This window comes from Alexandromys fortis, unplaced genomic scaffold (genome assembly GCF_014885135.2).
Source record: "Alexandromys fortis isolate MF-2015 unplaced genomic scaffold, M_Fortis_MF-2015_v1.1 scaffold_2_1_26212458, whole genome shotgun sequence".
Classification (NCBI taxonomy): Eukaryota; Metazoa; Chordata; class Mammalia; order Rodentia; family Cricetidae; genus Alexandromys; species Alexandromys fortis.
The window spans coordinates 25,705,733-25,724,383 of NW_026067930.1; the positions used below are offsets into that span (position 1 = coordinate 25,705,733).

Consider the following 18,651-nt stretch of genomic DNA (forward strand, 5'->3'; position numbering starts at 1 on the left):
ACTTAGAAGCCAAGGCAAGTTTTTAACTCATAATTTTTCTGCCTCAAATGCATTAGACATATCGGTTACAGTCAAAATTATTCTAAATAATGATGTGATAAAGTTTTACATTTGAGCACAATTGGGAGGTAGAATTATAAAATTTTGAACATAAGAATGGAAGTGGGATATGAAATCAAGATGAATTCTAAAGATTTTGTCACAAGGAACAGAAAGTATACGAATCTACTCCTTTGTGGGGAGGTGGTGAAGAAATGTAGCTGGTTATTTTTCTCCTATTAACAGGTTCCCAAAATAACCACTGTGAGGCTTAATATTAATTACAAACTGTTTGGACTCTTAGCTCGGGCTTATTATTAGCTGGTTCTTACAATTTAAATGTAGCTCATTTCTCTTATTCTATATTTAATAGGAGGCTCTTATTTTTTTACCCCTCATCTTACTTTTATGACAGTTGCTAATATCTCCCAGATTCTGCCTTCTTTTCCCCTGTATCTTTGCTTAGATTATTCAGCTGGCTCGATTCTGTCCCATTATTGGTGAAAGCAGCTTCTTTGATAACCAATGGTGATAGAATATATTAACAACATACAGATGGGAAAGCCACATCATCTTTCCTTTTCTATCTAATTAAAAAGGAAGTTTTTAACTTCAACATAGTAAAATTACATATAACAAAACAGTTATAAAATAAGAAATTCATTTGCAAACATTAGTCTACTTGTATTTGACAAGAGTAAAGAAAATATTCCATCATCTATTTTATCTTTGTGAGTCTAAGGTTTCATATCTAATTTATTTGTTTTTTAATCACTAAGGAAAGCTATAACTATCTATTCTTCAACTCCATCAAAGGCCCCAGAGGATATAGTATTACCTAAGTAACCGGGAGGTCCTTTGTAAGCGACTTCCAAGACTCTAAAATCACAGAGATATTTGGCTGCCTGGACAGTCTCCCCAAGTTCTTCTGTAATGTTGGAGCATCTATCTTCAGCCTATAGGCCCATAGTATCTAACAGATATTTCGGTGAAGCAGGAAATTTGAAGAATTGTCTCATCCTTTTTGGCAAAATTCATCACTTGCTTTTTTCTGTGTACTGAAGAATGTTTGGCAGATTCTTTCATGAAGTAGGAACCTAAAGGATGGTCTCACCTTGTTTTATAAAGTTCAGCAGTCATTTTCCTGTCAATCTTGCATGTCCAGTTTTTAACAGCATATTGTCAAGAAGCAAGAGTAGTTTCTTGCCCAAATGGCTAGCCTTGCCACACTAAAAGCAAACTCAATAAGGAACTTCTTTGATACCCATCATCCTCTTGAAGAAATTGGTGCTGCCAGGAGCAGACAAGTCTCACTGTTGAGAAAAGTCTAAGTTCTTAAAACATTTTAAATGCCATATTCTGTAGGTCTTAGAAGTGTCTGAAGATTACCTATCCATCTAAAATGTATCTTTCTTTGCATTTCTATAAAAGCTAACTAACATGGCTATAAGTTTGACTATTATAAATAACTGTTAATTTGTATTTCTTAACTATATATTACATTACATTTTTAAAATGAGTTGCATAAACATAATACTTTAAACAAAGTAGAAGTATAAAAGACTTAACCTTAAGTTTGTATCAATATACAAAAATCTTTTAAACAAGAATAGAAAAATATACAGCATAATAAAATTAAATTTGTGTCACCATACCAAAATCCATGTAATGTGAAATATCTGAGATTAATAGTTGTCTTTTTATCCTATATTCCTATATTTTCCTAAATATAACAAACATTCCTAACCTACCAAATACCCAAAGACCATCCATACCCCCCAAAACCCTTGGAAATATGGATATCATTTTCTTCATTCTGCTTCCTGCTGTTTGTGGGCTAAGTATCTTTAGGGTCCCTGAAAAAATTTTGATATAATGAGGGCCAATGGTAACCTTTATTGATAGATATCACCTGTCGAGTTTCAGAAATTGTCCCTTGATCAATGCTTGGTCCATAGTAACCTGGAACGAATCCCTATGACACTTGAAGAAGGATACTTAAAAGAAATCCCACATGAGCTCAGAATTGAGTATAATAAAGGGTTATTTATTTAGGGGTAGACTCACAGATCACAATCCTCTGCTAGAATGTAGAACAGCAACCAAATCCCACAGCAGGAAAAGCGAGACTGGATGTGCTCATAGCATACAGAGGGAAATCCCACTCACTTCCTCTTTTCTGTTTAAATAAAAAGGAATGCTTTAATTTAGCATAGTAAAATTACATATAACAAAACAGTTATCAAGCCAGAATTACACTTATAACATTTATATCTACTTTATCTTTTATCATAACAAAGGAAAACTATACTAATGACTATTCTTCAACTCCATCAAAGACTCCAGAAGGATATAATCTTACCTAAGTAAACAGGAAGTGCATTGTAAGCTGTCTTCAACTTCTTCAGAATTACTGGAACTTGGTCCAGTTCTTGGCTATGGACCTCCTCATCTGCTTTCATCAGTTACTGGATATAGGCTCTCTGATGACAATTAGGGCAATTACCAATCTGATTGCAGGGGATGGTAAGTTCAGGCACCCTCTCCACTATTGCTAGAAGGCTTAGCTGGGATCATCCTGTAGATTCCTGGGGGGTGTCCTTGGTACCCTGAAATGCCCCCCTCATCAAGACAGCTTTTTCATTACTCTCCCACTTTGTACTTCTGCCAACCCATCCAACCTTCATTGATTTATGATTAAAATGTTACTCATGTTTTACACAAATGAGATTTATTCCACAGAAAAATATGAATGGTGGTGGGAATGAATCTGAGTGACATTAATTCCAGAAACAAAGCCTTTGAGGAGGCATGGAAGAGAATCAAATCACAAGCACATTGTTAGTCTTAAGTATTTAGAATGCTAATTTATAGAAATAAACAGAAGAAGCATAGTTAAGAAAATTAAAGCTAGATTTGGAATACTTATTAATAGAACATTATAATGATTCTCTTCTAGTGAACTCTGTTCTCTCAATGAGTTCAAGAAAACAAAATTCTGAGGATTCTGAAACACACAAGTTTTATATTACTGGATAACCATATTATCACCAATTTTATTCATTAAAATAATACATTTTATATGCCAATTTTATAAGACATTAGTCCATGCTGTGCTTACATTACCCTCTAGAATTCTGAAATCAAGATGCCATACAAACTATGTTCTCAAGACTTAACTCAGCAAGTATTAATTTCTAAACCTATGGGGCTATAGCAAGACTCAGGTCTTTGGGCAGTGATACACTAAGGGCAATAGCCTCCTGTTGTCTGTTAATTCCAAATTAGTAGGAGTTCTTTGTTACTGAAGTATCCCCAATAAAACTTTTCATTGCATTAAGAACAGCAAAGGAGTGGTTCTGTACATCTATAACCTCTGCATTATGCAGAATGAGCAAGGAATATATTATCTATAGTTCAAGTTCAGTCTGGGCCACAGAAGGCAATTCTGTTTCCAAATAAACAAGCAAACAACTCAAGGGCTAAATACTTTAGGAAAACAAATGCTATGAATTTAATTTTTATAATCACAAAGGTGACAAGCATCCACATTCCCAGCGTTAGAAACAGGTCACGGGTCTCACTACCCCTGGACCCACAGAAAGGTAAGTGATTATAGAGCTGTAAATCACAGGGTTGGAGAGATAGGCCATCAATACAGGGAAGAACGTAAGATCTAGGGTAGGGAGGTATGCAGCACCACGCCTATAATATCATTATGCAAAGTCAGGCAGGAGAATCTGGAGTATGAGAACAGCTTGGATTACTGAGCAAAAAAAAAAGTCTTTTACAAGACAAATCAAAACGAAGTGAAAGGGGCGGTGGGTTGTTCAATATCCTTAAAGATAGTTGAGGGAAGCAGTAGGGGTTCAGGTATCATTTAAGGGGACAGCGACAAACAGGATTACAGAAGCTCTTCCCATCAACACCTGGCTTTTATTACATCATCACCCACAGCAGATAATATCAACATTCAGGCAAAGTGTATATGGAGATCCTGAGTTAGCTAGCTCTGCAGCCTTAAATGGGTTACCATAGAGTTTTTAATTCAATGACTATCACATAATCCCATTGCTTATTTCCCCTTAACAGATAAAAGGATAAAAATGATAATTTCCCAGCTCGGCAAGGGGAGTTTGAAGGTATAGTTGGCAGGCAGTCAACACATACTAGCTATGCTTTCATCTTCATCCATGGTTAGTAACCAGTCCACGTGTAACCAAAGTCTAATGAGCTCTTATTTCATTGATGTTTTCTAATTTGTGAGAACAAGGTAATGCCTTTCACCTCAAGTCAATTTTCAAAATTCGCAGCTTAGGACAGACTAAAATGATACTGTGTATAAGAATTGAACAGAAAATTTGAAAGATATGACATGCTTCTTGTATTTTACTTGTTCCCCCAGTAATATAAATTTGGTCTGGAGAAAGATTGCAATGGACTCTTTTTGGGAAAAGAGGAAGGGACTTAAAAGAAATATAGGGAAAGGGAAGAATGGGAAAGTAAAGTCCATGAATGAGGGGGAAAATAAAGAAAGCATATAAAATATAATAGAATTTATAATGAAAAAATTAAAACCTGAAATAAAATGCATACAAACAAAGATACATACTAAATTCTTAGCAAATTGCCACTCATGACTGATCAGCTCCCATGCAGCTAGTTGTATCTATAAGTTTCTTCAATTCACGGTTGGAAAGATTCTAGCCTTGAACATCAATTACCTGTCAGGGTACACAATGTTTCCAAATGGTAAAGGCAAACTTTAGAATTCTTAGAAAACTGGGTGCAGTAAAAAAGAAATGTTTCAGCTGATATATGATTGGATTTGTGGTTATAGAAGTAAAAGTTGGTAAAAGTATAAAATTTTGCAGGGCATCATTAGAGATGATCAATACTTTCTGTGTTATGTTAATAATGTATGATGTCAGGATGCTGAACACAAAGGAGAATCTGCCAGTTAATGAGAGATGCCTTAATTAAAGAAAAAAGACCTCCAGGCATTTCTTTAATGATAAAAGGATGACTGAGTAGCCTATGGAATTATAACCACATTGCAGAAATCAGATATTTGAATAAAATAAATGGCTTACTTTATAGGTAGAATATTTACTGCAGTAAAAAAAAATCAGCATATTGAAAAAAAATCTACATCAACTGGTATGAGGTGCTATTGGTGTTTAGAAGCAAGTAAACATGCCCTAAAATTCTCTCAGTGTTGTCAGCTTTTACAAAAGTCAAACTACTGAAGAAACGTCACTTAAAATGTTTCTCCATTATTTTTTCCTTGTTTAAACTGAAATTATGAAAATATACAAGTTCTGACTCCATATTTCAGAAACTACAAAAGAAATATTTATGGGCATAGCTATCTCAACTCTAAACAATAAGATCATTCATTTTGATTCATACTTGTTTTAGGGAAGGGTTAAAGTGTGTGTGTGTGTGTGTGTGTGTGTGTGTGTGTGTGTGTGTGTGTGTGTGAGTGTGTGTGTGTGAAGGCACAAAGGTATAGCAGTGCTCTTGTGGAAGTCAGAGGACAACTGGCGGAAGTTAGTTCTCTTCTTTCTACGATATGGGTCCCAGTAATCAAACTCAGGTCATTTGGCTTGTAAGCAAGTGGTTTTACCCACTGCACCATCTTCTGATCCTATACATTTATAAAAATATATTTACCCAATAATAATTTTAATGAACTACACTTTGAAAACCTGTCTCCAACCAGTGACTATGTCCTCCACCTGGTATTCTCAGTGCATGAGGCAAAAGAAATTATAGATTAAAATAAAGTTGAACTAAAGAAGGAATCATAATATACTTTACCTATATAAAAATATGTCACACAAAAGATTATCAATATTTTTTCTGCTATCTACTTAAATTTTTAGCTAATTTTAAGTGCATTCTGTATGCATTCCATGATGTAATATTTCTAGTCAGCTATTAAACTGTCTAGACATTTTATTTTATATCTGTTAAGTAAAATATTAAAAATAAAACAATTCTATTTCATAAATTTTCTTAATGAACCTTTTACATAAAGTCAATACCAAGAAAGTAAGGGTCTGTAAATGAAATAAACAGACAAATGAAAAACAGAAATGTCATTGCACACTGAAAAATAAGTCAATTATGTTGATTTAAGATAAAGTAATATAAATTCTGGAAGCAGTCCATTATTTAAGCCACTTTCATCAGTCATACATTCTGAGTTCCTTACATAGCTCCTGTGTTCTCTGACACACTCTTTTGGTAATTTTAATAAAACTATTGAAATATCACGTGCCAGAAACCTTTTTTAAAAGACTATTACAGTTATTTTGTATGTATGGGTGTTTTTCCTCCATACATTCTGTGTGCCATGTATGTGTCTGGTGCTCAGGAAGCCCAAAAGAGGGGATCATATTTCCTAAAATTGAAGCTATAGACAGATATTCGTTGCCATGTAGGTACTGGTAATGAAGTTGGGGCCCTTCGGAAGCAGAGCCAGTGCTCTTAACTGCTGAGTCACCTCTCCAGTCAACCAGAAACTTTTAAAAGTCAATATATGTGTTTTAGTCAACCTTTTGTTGAATATTAGCTTCATTTCTCCATAATTACCATCTTTTGTAATCAATCCAGTAATCAATATCAATCCTTTCGTGTTGATGGCAGATTCTATAAACACCACACAGAATATTTGTAATTGACAAAAGGATGGAAGTGGGTTGGGTCAGCCATTACCTTCAGTGCTTAGGAACCACACCAATTTTAAGAATTTACTTAATGTAAAAATGTGTAATTTTTTTCTTATCTGTCTTGAGCCCTTTCCCATTTGCTGAAATCAGAACATCTTTGCTCCTCCATCCTCTCGCTCCACTGGCAATCTTGCTGCCTACTTGACTGAGAACGGTGAAGTATAGGGAGTGGGCACACTTCAAGCCAGGCCTTTATATACTCCTATCCCATGCTAGGCAAGATAATTAATTTTTAACAAGGAGTTAAGTTGAAGAGAGTTTTGAGTATGTCACTGAAAATTTTAAGCAAAAGGTGAATAAGTCAGGAAGGTGAGCTCTGTAAAAGCATTGTAGGCACTAAAGATTGAAAAATAAATCTATCCTTCTGACTTTAAAGGAGTGGGCTACCAATACTACTGCAGTTTTAGGGGAAAGGGTCCTATGAACACCAGCGTAGGCTTGGAAGAGGACTGCACCGGTCACTATGAGCCAAAAACTACCTGAGAAAAACAATTCAGAAAGTAGAAAACTATTAATTTGGTTCATTGTTTTTGAATGCCTGGTTCCACTAATTGTAAAAAAGGGTATCACAACAGAATTATGTGATATAACAAAGCTTATCATATTACAGCCAGAAAGCAGAAAGGGGCTACAGACAAAATATGTCTTTTTAGGACCTTCCCTCAGTAACCTACTTCCTCCATCCAGGCTTGACCTACTAATTTTTACACTTAATAATTACATTAAGTCATAAATGCATATAAGGATGAATTTGTTGTTTAAATAAGACCTCTTCTCACATGATCTTATCCCTTCCCTCAAACTCCACCTATCGCTTATGAATATTGCTGCATTGGGAACTCATGTCTTCAATGTATATAATTTTTGGGGGAGAATTCATATGGAAATTATGCACTTCTCAGAAGTCCTTAGTACTTGCTAACATCAAGAAGTAGTGACATGTAAGATCCTCACAGAAGATTCAGTTAAGCCACACCTGGCTACATGAAAATCCCAGAAAGATAAACATACATTGCTAAAAGCTGTTTAAACTGTAATAATTTGTTACTCATATGTAAAACAAGAAAAAAGGTACTCAAAGCGCTCCTTAGGCTTTCTCTCCCACTGTGAATTCATGTGCTCTGGCAGCCTTCCTTCTCTCTGAATGAACAGTCTATTTTCATCCAGAAGCAAGATTTCCCCCTGGGTTCTCAATCCTATTTCCTCTTTTCTGCTCGAAAGCATTCCGTCCTCTCTTGCCCCATCATTAATTTACCCGTTCTCTGGTGAGCAGTTATTACCTGCAAACAAGATTTGTTTTCTCCTGACTTTATATAGCCTAGCCAAGTTTCCTTTTCTTTCTCTGTTCTTCTTTTCCTTTTCTTTTTTAAAGAATTCCTGCTGTAATACTCCTTCCCCAAACAAAACCAAAGCAAATGAAAGCTTTAGGCTGGTTACAGTAAAAAATAAATAGAAAATTCAAAATGTTGAATGTCCCAGAATCCGTGTAACCGAAGTGCACAGAAATATCGAGAGAGAGAGAGAGAGAGAGAGAGAGAGAGAGAGAGAGAGAGAGAGAGAGAATGTTGAGAAATGGTCATAGACTTACTTTAAGCCATAAATGGTCTCCTGACTTAGAGCATGGTGTAATAACGTTCCTGCATGTTGAGTATAAACAGCAAAAAGACAATGAAAGAAAGAAGCTGGTATCTGAATACAATTTTAGTGATTAATGTTGGCTGATTAGTCTTAATAATCTATTGTGATAAATCTTCACTCTCTCCAGATATTTGTTCAATTTCCTAGAACCTTTTGTGGTCACTGGATTTGCATTAGTTAGTGTTTCTGTTTCTGGGAATAAAACATCATTGACCAAGGAAACTTGGGAAGGAAATGGCTTATTATACCTACTATAGCTTGTAGTCCATCATCCAAGGGAGTCAGGGCAGGGTTTAAGACAGGAATCTGGAGACCTGGATGAGAAGAGTGCTGTTTACTGCTTTGCACCCTGAATTAATAAGCCTGCTTTCTTATACTATCCAGTATTATCATTACTTTTGATGGGCTGTGCCCACCCACATCAATCATTAATTAAAAAAAAACTCCCTGAGGGGTTGCCTCCTGGGGAGTCTAGCAGGGGTATTTTCTCGATTAACATTTTCTCTTCCCAAGTGGTTGTACCTTGTGCCATGTTTACATGAAACTAAGAAGCACAATTGATGCCTTGTCAACTTGACACACAAACACATTACTAATCAACTATAACCTTTCCTTTCTCAGTTGTTTCCACTGTGACATGTTTATATTTATATCACAATAAAAGATATTTTAATTTTCTGAAGTCATAGCTTCATAAAAATTTAAATATATGTAAAATTCAGTCTTTTTAATATATTCAAATTCTCTTTAAAATTTAAAATTCTCTCTAAATCAGTCAAATTCTCTCTAAAATCAAAAAAAAAAAAAAAAACAATTACCAAAACTTTTAAAGACTTTTTTAAAGTTCAAAGTCTTTCAACTGTGGGCATCTACAAAATAAAAATAAATTAGATACTTTCTTATTCTAAGAGGGAATAAGTAGGGCACCGTCACAATCAAATGACAAAAATAACAAAGTTCAGCGGTGTAAATAACTCAGTGTCCAGCATCTGGTATTCACTCATGAAAGGACTTGAACATCTCAGTTCTCCGACTTTGCCATTTATAGCATAAAAAACATGGCTTATTCCACAGACTCAGGCCACCTCCACTCCACACTGGCGTCTGTACTTGGTGGTCATTTTATGGTACTGGCATCTCCAAAATGCTGAAATCTCTACTGCAACTGAGTGGCAACTTCACCAATGGCCTCTCCTGGGCTCTCTCTGAAAGTCTAATGATGCCACATGGTGCCAGGCTTCAATATCTTTCCATCACCCCTTCAATGTGGGGCTTGTACTGCAACCAAAGCTTCCCCTTCCCCAAGGGACTCTCCTGGTCTCTCATGCTGCCAAGCCTCATCTGGCTTCCATCGGCCCTTCATGCCTTCAAAATGAGTACCATCTGGAAAACTCTTACACATTAGCAAGTTGGGCTGCTAGTATGATGTACAGTCTTAGCCGCTTGTGAAACAAAGTTGGGTGTTGATTCTCAGGAAACTCTTTCCAAAAATTCAATGCTACTCTCCTCTTACTCCCAACTGATTATTCAGTCCCAGCTGTCAAGAAATTCAGATTACTCAAAATATTAAATGGTCCCAACGGAACCTTTATGGAACTCTCAAAACTTTTTCCTGGAGTAATGTTCAAGTCTTGTCTCCATCTTTGTTGCTCCTGTTATTATCTTCCAAGTTCCCACAAAATCCCATTAATCTCTGCCCATGCAACAGCTTTTCTAGACAATAGTTCCAAATTCCTTCCACAATCACCCCCCCCAAAAAAAAGTAACAAGGCACCTTTATTTTCATTTAACCAATAAATTGAACACAATGTGTTTATTTCTAAGGGTTTTAAGTTTAAACACATTATTTTCTCTGGAAGGTATCTATTGGTGGTGTTTACCAAATGTTTTCTAACACTTTTACACACACACACACACACACACACACACACACACACACACACACATCTCTTAACTTTTGAGGATTCACATTTCCCAGTTCAGTGAGATGGTTAGATTTGTTCAACCTGTGTCTTTGGGCTTGGTGCACAGCTCTCTGGCAAACTGACCCACTCCCTTTGCTGTGAAATGGAATCATGCTTCTGCCTTTAAATCAAGCCTCACTTGAAGCATTTCACAGACACATTCATCTGACATAGAGAACAAACTCCAACGGAGACAAAAGAATGATGAGAAGAGGTAAAGCTTTGATCACATATTTTGAACACTCAAATTCTTCCCTGAATGTGTGTATCTTTGGGACTTTCTATTCAACTCTGAACTTTTCCTTCGTTGAAACTAATAGGAGATTGATTTGTATCCTGGAACTCAGACAGTTGTGATTTAACTAAGTGTCTGTGAGGACACATGACAAGCAAAGGAACCTAACAGAGTTACAGAAATACTCTGAGTGCCAGACACTATCTTAATTCTACATACATGGTGTAATAGACTGTAATAATTGCTTCCAGTGTCCTACTTGAGAGGAGCAGTTAAGATCCAGGCCAAGTCAACCCCAGAGAATTCCAACCTTGTCAACTTTACCCATTAAGCACTTTCCAGAGAAGCTCATTTTCTGATTTATCATTTGTGAACTACTTGCCATTATGTTCTAAGATCTCATTACACTAGTATGCAAATTTTTACCACAGACTGAGATTTCTTACAAATGGATGTAATTGAGACCTGAAGCCTTCTCACTCTGGTCTAATTAAGATAAAGAATGTTATGAAAATTAAAGAATAAAACAGAAGTATGACATAGGTTAGATTAGAAGGAAATATCTAATTTACCAGCATTCAACTGCCTGAAGGCTTCTAAATCCTGAATGAAGCTGTCACTGTCACATGTGCACAAACATGGACCAATAGTTGGGGGAATCAAGTATTTCTTCTGGTATTTTTGAAATATAAAGTCAGAATTGGGATATTGACTATTTCAGCTGAAACATGAAAAACATACTGAAGAAACATTTGAGTGAGGCATTGTTAGTAGCTTGGTTTTTACTTATATACAAAATTTTACAAATTATGTATTAATTTATATAAGGATAAGCAGCAAATGTTGAAGTATAAGTCCTCCTACAAATGCTGAAAGATCTGAGAGAATTTTAGGACATTTTTGCTTGCTTCCAGAAACTAATTGTACCTCATACCAGTTGATATAGAATTTTTCCTTTTCTCACTTTTACTGAAAATAGATTCTTTTCTTATACAATATTTTCTGGTTATATTTTCCCTCACTCTATTCCCTCAGCTCCTCTTCAACTCCCCTTGCCTCTACATTAGCTCCATTTCTCTCTCTCTCTCATTTCAGAAGAATCGGCTTCTAAAAGGAATAATCAAATATGGCAAAATAAAACATAATAAAGATGGAGCAAAGACTATCCTATTGAAGTTGGACACTGCAAACCAATAGGAAGAAAAAAGTTACAATAACAGGTACAAGAGTCAGAAGAAACCCCTCCTCACCCTCAAGTGTCCCATAAAAAGACTAAGATCATAGCTATAATATACAGCAGAAAACCAGGTACAGATGCATGCTTCTGTACGTTCATGTGCACCTTCCTTAGCTGATTCATAGGGCCTTGATTCCCTTGGGCCCTCCATCTCCTCTAAAAATCTCACCTCCTCCCCTTCTTCCAGATTGCCTGAGCTTTGAAGGGAGGGAGTTGATGGAGGTCACAAATTTAAAATCTCTCTTCAGGTAATAAAATTTTCAGCAAAAATAAAATGATATAAAGAACCTTAGCAGTAACGGACACATTGATAAGTCTTCCATTTCAGTAGCCTTTGTGATCACCTACCATATTTCCACAATATTTAGTATTCTTATTGTACCTTGGAATTTTAAAGGTGATATAAATAAAAATCTTTGGTTAGCCTTTTTTTACTTTGCAAACACCCATGATTCATCCTTTTATTGTCTTATTGACTTGATAATTGTTTGTAAAGGTCTTATACAGCCCTTACAATACCCTTAAAGGTTTTGGACTTTTTATGTAGTTGAAGATAACCTGAACTCATGATCATTTTACCGACCTTCCGACTAACTGCTGGGATTGCATTACATGTTCCCTCGCGCTCATTTAGGCTTATTTCTTGTTGCTATTCAGTTTTCCATTGCATTTCAGAAGTCATTCATCTTCTCATCCATTGAAGAACATATGCTTTGTTCTCCCTTTAAAATGATAATAGCATCATTTGTTGACGAATGTTGGGAGATTTTTGGTCTTCTGTTGCTAGCATATTTATCACAACAATGGTAATTGAGAGCTAGAGAGCAGATACATTCTGAAGGGATTAGACATGTGAATCTAACTTGGTACGATATTATTGAATTTATTATTAAGTTATTAAAATTACTTTATAAATACATGTGGGGGTGAGCACATTGGTTTGTGTAAGTTTGCTTTTGAGAGTGAGTACATGTTCATGTGATTTCACGTGGAGGTCATCTGTCATTCTTCTCATGCCATCTACGCAGCTTGGAACTTTTCAAGTAAGTACCTATTAATGTCGGATTCCCCTCTGTATGCTGTAAATATGTTTTATTCCCACTGGTTAATAAAGAAGCTACTTTGGCCTACTGGCAAGGCAGAGTAAAACAGGATAAGAATTCCAAGCAGGGATAGAGGAGAAAGAAAGTAGGCCATGACCACATGGTGGTGTACAAATTAATAGAGATGTGTTAATTTAAAATATAAGAGTGAGCTAGCAATATGCCTAAATGATTACCAAGTAGTGTTGTAATTAAAATGCTTTCAGTGTGATTATTTTGGGTCTGAGCCCTTATTGTGGCTTCCCTGTAAATGGCGAGTTCCAGCTAACAGGTCCCTTCAGCAATTAAACTGTTTGAAGTATAAAGGTCTAAGCACCAGATCTAACTCCATGTTCCTAAAGGTCTAAGCACTACATCCAACTTCATTTTCCTTTGTGGAACTAGTATATATCTGCCCTGCTTGCTGTTCATCTTGATTATTTATGTGTATTCTTATACAATCAGATCTAATTAGGTATAAGTAATCAAATGAAGTCTGCATTTATTAGAACATAATACTTCATGATCAAAATCTATAATCATATTGAAAGCTGAGCACTAATGTTGGACACTAAATCCCATTCACTACGGAACTCTCTGGCATAAAGACTTCCTCAATTAATAAATACTCAAAATCCCCAAACAAATGTTTGAGTTAACACATTATCAATGAGCATGCCACCACTTCCCATCATCATCTATTATCTACATCATCTGTCTTTAATGAAGTATGTATTGTGAAAAATATATTCTCAAGTTTTCTTTGAAACAAATACTATATTACAGTGTCACCATGAAGATCCTCAGAGGCCCAGGTAGATGATTGATTGGTAAAGCGCTTGTTCAGTTCCCCAGAACCACGTAAAAGGCCAGGCGTGGTTGTATCTGCAACTGTAAGTGCTGGTAAGGTGGAGATGGGAAGATCCCTAGTGTTTGCTATCCACCTAGTCCTGAGGAATTAGTGAGTTGTGGGTTTAGTGAGCAGTCTTCTCTCTGACCAGTATGGTATGGGGAACAACTTGACATTGACCTCTGACCAAAACAGGAACACCTGCAATTACATGTGCCTTCACCTATACATGAGCAGGCACGCACACACACACACACACACACACACACACACACACACACACACACACCACTGACACACACGCAGATACACAAATACATATACACACAAAGACATGCACATTAGAAATTCTCTATTAACAAGGAACCTACATAATTCTTGATAATTTCTCTTAGAGGTGAAAACTGTTCAAAGCATGAATCATATTTTTTCAAACTGGCAATTCAAGTTTGGAAGAAATTTTGTGACCATCAATTAGAAGTGAGTTTTACCACAGTAGAGTTGACTTTTTATATTAGATTCAAAATATGTCTCCGTATTATTTTTATGTTTCTGAGACAGAGTGCCAGGTGCTATGCATTCTAATAAATCTCTGATATATTTCTGAAACAAAGGGTATTGAAAAAATTCAGTAGACTAAGACTAAGGAAGATAGACAGGTAAATTTGTGGGCAAGAAGTGACTGGGGATAAAAGACTTAAAGAAGGCTGCAAAAGTGGGGCTAAAATGAAATGCATACGTCTTGTTTATCTCCTTGCAAGACTTCAAAAATAGGTGTATATTAGATTGCATTCTGTATATAAACACCATGTAACAAAAGTATGCCACGTGACTCAGTTGAATAAAAACTTAAAACTAGCTCCCCAAACGCAAAAGTATGAGGAATATTAGAGAACACTGATGAGATATATACACCTAGCTAATTTGTTTTCATTTCTGAAAGTACATCAGGTTAGCATTGGGGTATGCTATAACAAGTGCAGAACCCTTCCTGAATTATGGACTTGTCTCCTATTGTTATGGTTAAATTGTCACTTTTGTGAACTAGCGAGTACTATGTATTGACAAGGGATTTTTTTTAAAAAAAAGAAAATTGCACAGTAACTGTAAGCATGCATTAGTGTCACACATACCTAGGTGGTAGCCAACAGCTTTCTAACTGAATTTAAGACTCACTCAACAAGAAGACCATGTCAGATACTGGAAATCTAGCCTAGTGCTAGTGAAGTCATTGTTATTGAAGAATCTAAAACTAGAATGATCTTTGCTTAGTTTTCACTTAATCTACTTTCAAAGCAACATATACACGCATATGATGCATTACAAAATATATAAAATACACTGAAATATAAACAATATCATCTCATGGCAATCCTTGCTTTGAATCATGAAGTATTTGTTTCAAAGCATTTTATAAAGACCATTTAACTTTAGAGTTGAATTTATAGTTAGTTTTATGTAAACTGTGCTACTCAAAATTTATATTTTAAAATAAAATCAAGGATATGTACTTGTAACATGCCATTATATTTTGATTTTGGTAAATTTTAGACTCATGATTTGCTTTTGGTTATTTTTATATCATAATTTACGTAGTAATTATATGACAACAAACCCCTCAGTTCTGCTGACAGATTAGAATAGCAATAATGCTTAGCTCATTGATGTGACTAGAGCTGAGTCTCTATGAGGTAGTAAATGATAATAGAGCCTGCATTCTTAAGGATTAAAAAAACAGACTAAGCTCAAAAATAATAAATGAACTTTAAGTAGCTATACAGCAAAGTGGTTTTAAATTCAATTTGGAGTGCATTTTTCTTTCAAAGGAATGCTCCAAACAATAGAGACCTTTGCTTCTACCTAAGCAATCTTTTTTTCTAAAATGGTAACTATTTATATAAATATATTTTGGCTGTATTTAAGTAAAATGTTGCTTTTCCACATAATGATTCTCAAGCGCTTGACTCTTAATCAAAATTTCACAACATCTTTATTTATTAAACATAGTAAGGTAGTCCTACCTAGCACATGAGTCAAGAGAAACAAAAAAAATAAACAAATTGGAAATTAAACTGCCATTGTGGGCACATGAAATGATCTTATGTACAGAGGCGACTCCTTTCCTCCTAATTCTACCCAGAAGTGCTTGAGTACATAAATCTAGCACAGCTGTGGGCCATGATAATAACATACAAACCAGCACTGTTTCTACATGGCAATAATAAAATATCTGAAAGAGAAATTAAGAAAGCAAGCTGGTTTACTACAGCTATGATATTTCGACAGTTTTAAAGGTCTGTTGCTGCAGCTCAATAAGCTTGGGAAGTCACCATTATTAAACTAAGTAACTGTCACCAGTTTACAAAACCCATAATTATGGGTGTGGTCATTCAATTGAGGCTTGTTACTTCACTATCTTAGATTAGTTTTCATTGGAGGTAATGTATAACTGTATCAAAGCAAAAATTACAAAAGAATTTCAAAATTCTTAATAAAATTATTTTTTATATTTTGTAATAAATTTTTTAAAAATTTAAGACTTAAAAAGTAACATCTCCAGAATTAAACAAAAATTGGCATTTATGTGAATACAAAAAGTTAAATATACTTAACTTGTAAGTGCTCCATCTCATACTGACTAAATACTGTCTTTCCTATACTAATAAGAAATTAAATAAAAGTTATCACAAGTTAACAATAAACAGATTTTCAATTAAGAACATAATTTTTGTTTATGTTTTTATTAAACAAAATTAACATATTACAAAATAAATCATTTTCCAAATTACACACATAAATAAAAGAAAATAAACAAGTTAATACACAATTCAGATAAACAATACTATGGGGAGCCTTTTATAATTATTTCTTAAAAGCAGAAAAAGACCTGGTTATTCTCTACAATCTAAACAATTAGATGGGTTAATCCCACAAAATAAATACCTTACAAAATAATTGATTATAATCCAAGCATTGCACATATTATACCTTTTTTAAGTTTACTGAATACAAACATTCAGATTTTTAAAAATAGAAACAGGATCGTTGGATTAAATTTACTTGTGATCATTGCAATCCCAGCTGTGTTTCCAGTCAGACAGCAGAGGTAGGCATAAGGAACCTAAGGGGGAGGGGGGTGCTCTGAAGGTGTTTCTCTAACAATCATTAGCATAAGGAACCTAAGGGGTGGGGGTGGGGTGCTCTGAAGGTGTTTCTCTAACAATCATTAGCAACAATGGCTAATATCCCTTGGTACTAGTGTGGAACTGGCTCCAGGACCCCAAGATAAAAATGGCTGAAAATTCTCTGGTCCTTTGAAAAAGTCAAACAGTATATTTGAACATAGTAGAATGATCCTCAGGTACACTTGAAATCATCTCAGCTTACTTATAACAGCTAGAAAAATGTAAATTGTGGTTATACTGTACAGCTTCCAGGATAGAAACAACACCCTGAACATACTCATTATATACAAATAGATCCCCCACCCCACAGAGTATTTCTGCTCCAAGTTAGTTGAATATTTGGTTGTGGAAACCAGAAGGGGGTAACTCTGGTGTTAGAGTGAGCTGCCAGAAGCTACAGTTGAACTGACAGTTGTGTGTCCTAATTTTCATAGACTTTCCCTTAATCACAGAACTGTTTCATAAAATTCATTTTTCATCATGGGAGACTCAAATATAAAATGCACCATAAGGAATGAAGAAAGCAATATATACTATGAAATACTATGCACTGATAATTCATTTTTAACAGAGGAGCAATTAAAAATCGACAGGCTATATTTCTGCTTATTCCAATGAAGATGCTTGGTAATATTAAATATTATATTATTACTCTTAGAATTTATCCTGGAAAATACCAGATTATTATTCTCATAACTTTCTGTGGCCTAATAATTCTATGATCATTGGAAAATTTAAATTTTAGAAGGTTAGTATTTCTCTTCAAAAAGATTTTATTCCAAAAGCATTGCTTGAAAAATAAGTTAAACTTCTCTCTGTGTGTCTGCAAAGATTCCTAAGTAACTGTGAGAGTAAATGTGACATGGGGTGGGTGTCCATGTCAGAGAACCACCCTGGATGTTGATCCTTGCCTTCCACCGTTTTTGAGTCAGGATCTTGTTTGCTGCTGTGTACAGCAGGCTAGCTGGCTCACACACTCGCAGGCTCTTTCCTGTCTACACTGATCAGCTCTGCAGGAGCGGTGCAGTAGAACATGGATGCTAGGGAGCTCATCTCTATGTGAGTTCTGGGTGTTCACATCTAGACCCTCATGCTTGCACTCACTCATCAGTCTCCCTTACCCTAAAAGATGTTTCCTCTCTGCTGTGTTTTATGGCCAATTCCAGAACTAGTCTGTTTCAGAATGTCTTTATGCTTTGGAGCTTGGCATGTGTTATTTGTTAACATGACTCAACTGATTCTCTCAGTAGAGTTAATAAATAACATTTGTGTAAAATTAGCTAGACTAGCTGATTTTTCTATTATAACTATAAATATTGAATTCAGTAGATTTTTAAAAAAACTTTTTCATTTTTACAATAATTTCTTTTTAGCATAAAAGTTATCAATTTTTAGCCGGGCGATGGTGGCGCACGCCTTTAATCCCAGCACTTGGGAGGCAGAGGCAGGCAGATCTCTGTGAGTTCTACAAGAACTGGTCTACAAGAGCTAGTTCCAGGACAGGCTCCAAAACCACAGAGAAACCCTGTCTCAAAAAACCAAAAAAAAAAAAAAAAGTTATCAATTTTTAACCACATGACAGCTATGGATCACTGATATTTTCTTTTTAACTTAATAGACACTGTAAAAGACTTTTTCATATAAGCATATACCTCAAAAATATGGTGCTACCTTAAAAATCATT

At 35.3% G+C, this 18,651-nt stretch overlaps 1 long non-coding RNA gene across 2 annotated transcripts in view; it reads left to right on the forward strand.

The window, feature by feature from the left end:
* Positions 1-18,651, forward strand: part of LOC126503354 (uncharacterized) — a 781,756-nt gene that overhangs the window by 497,106 nt on the left and 265,999 nt on the right. The gene's annotated exons all lie outside the window — the stretch shown is intronic.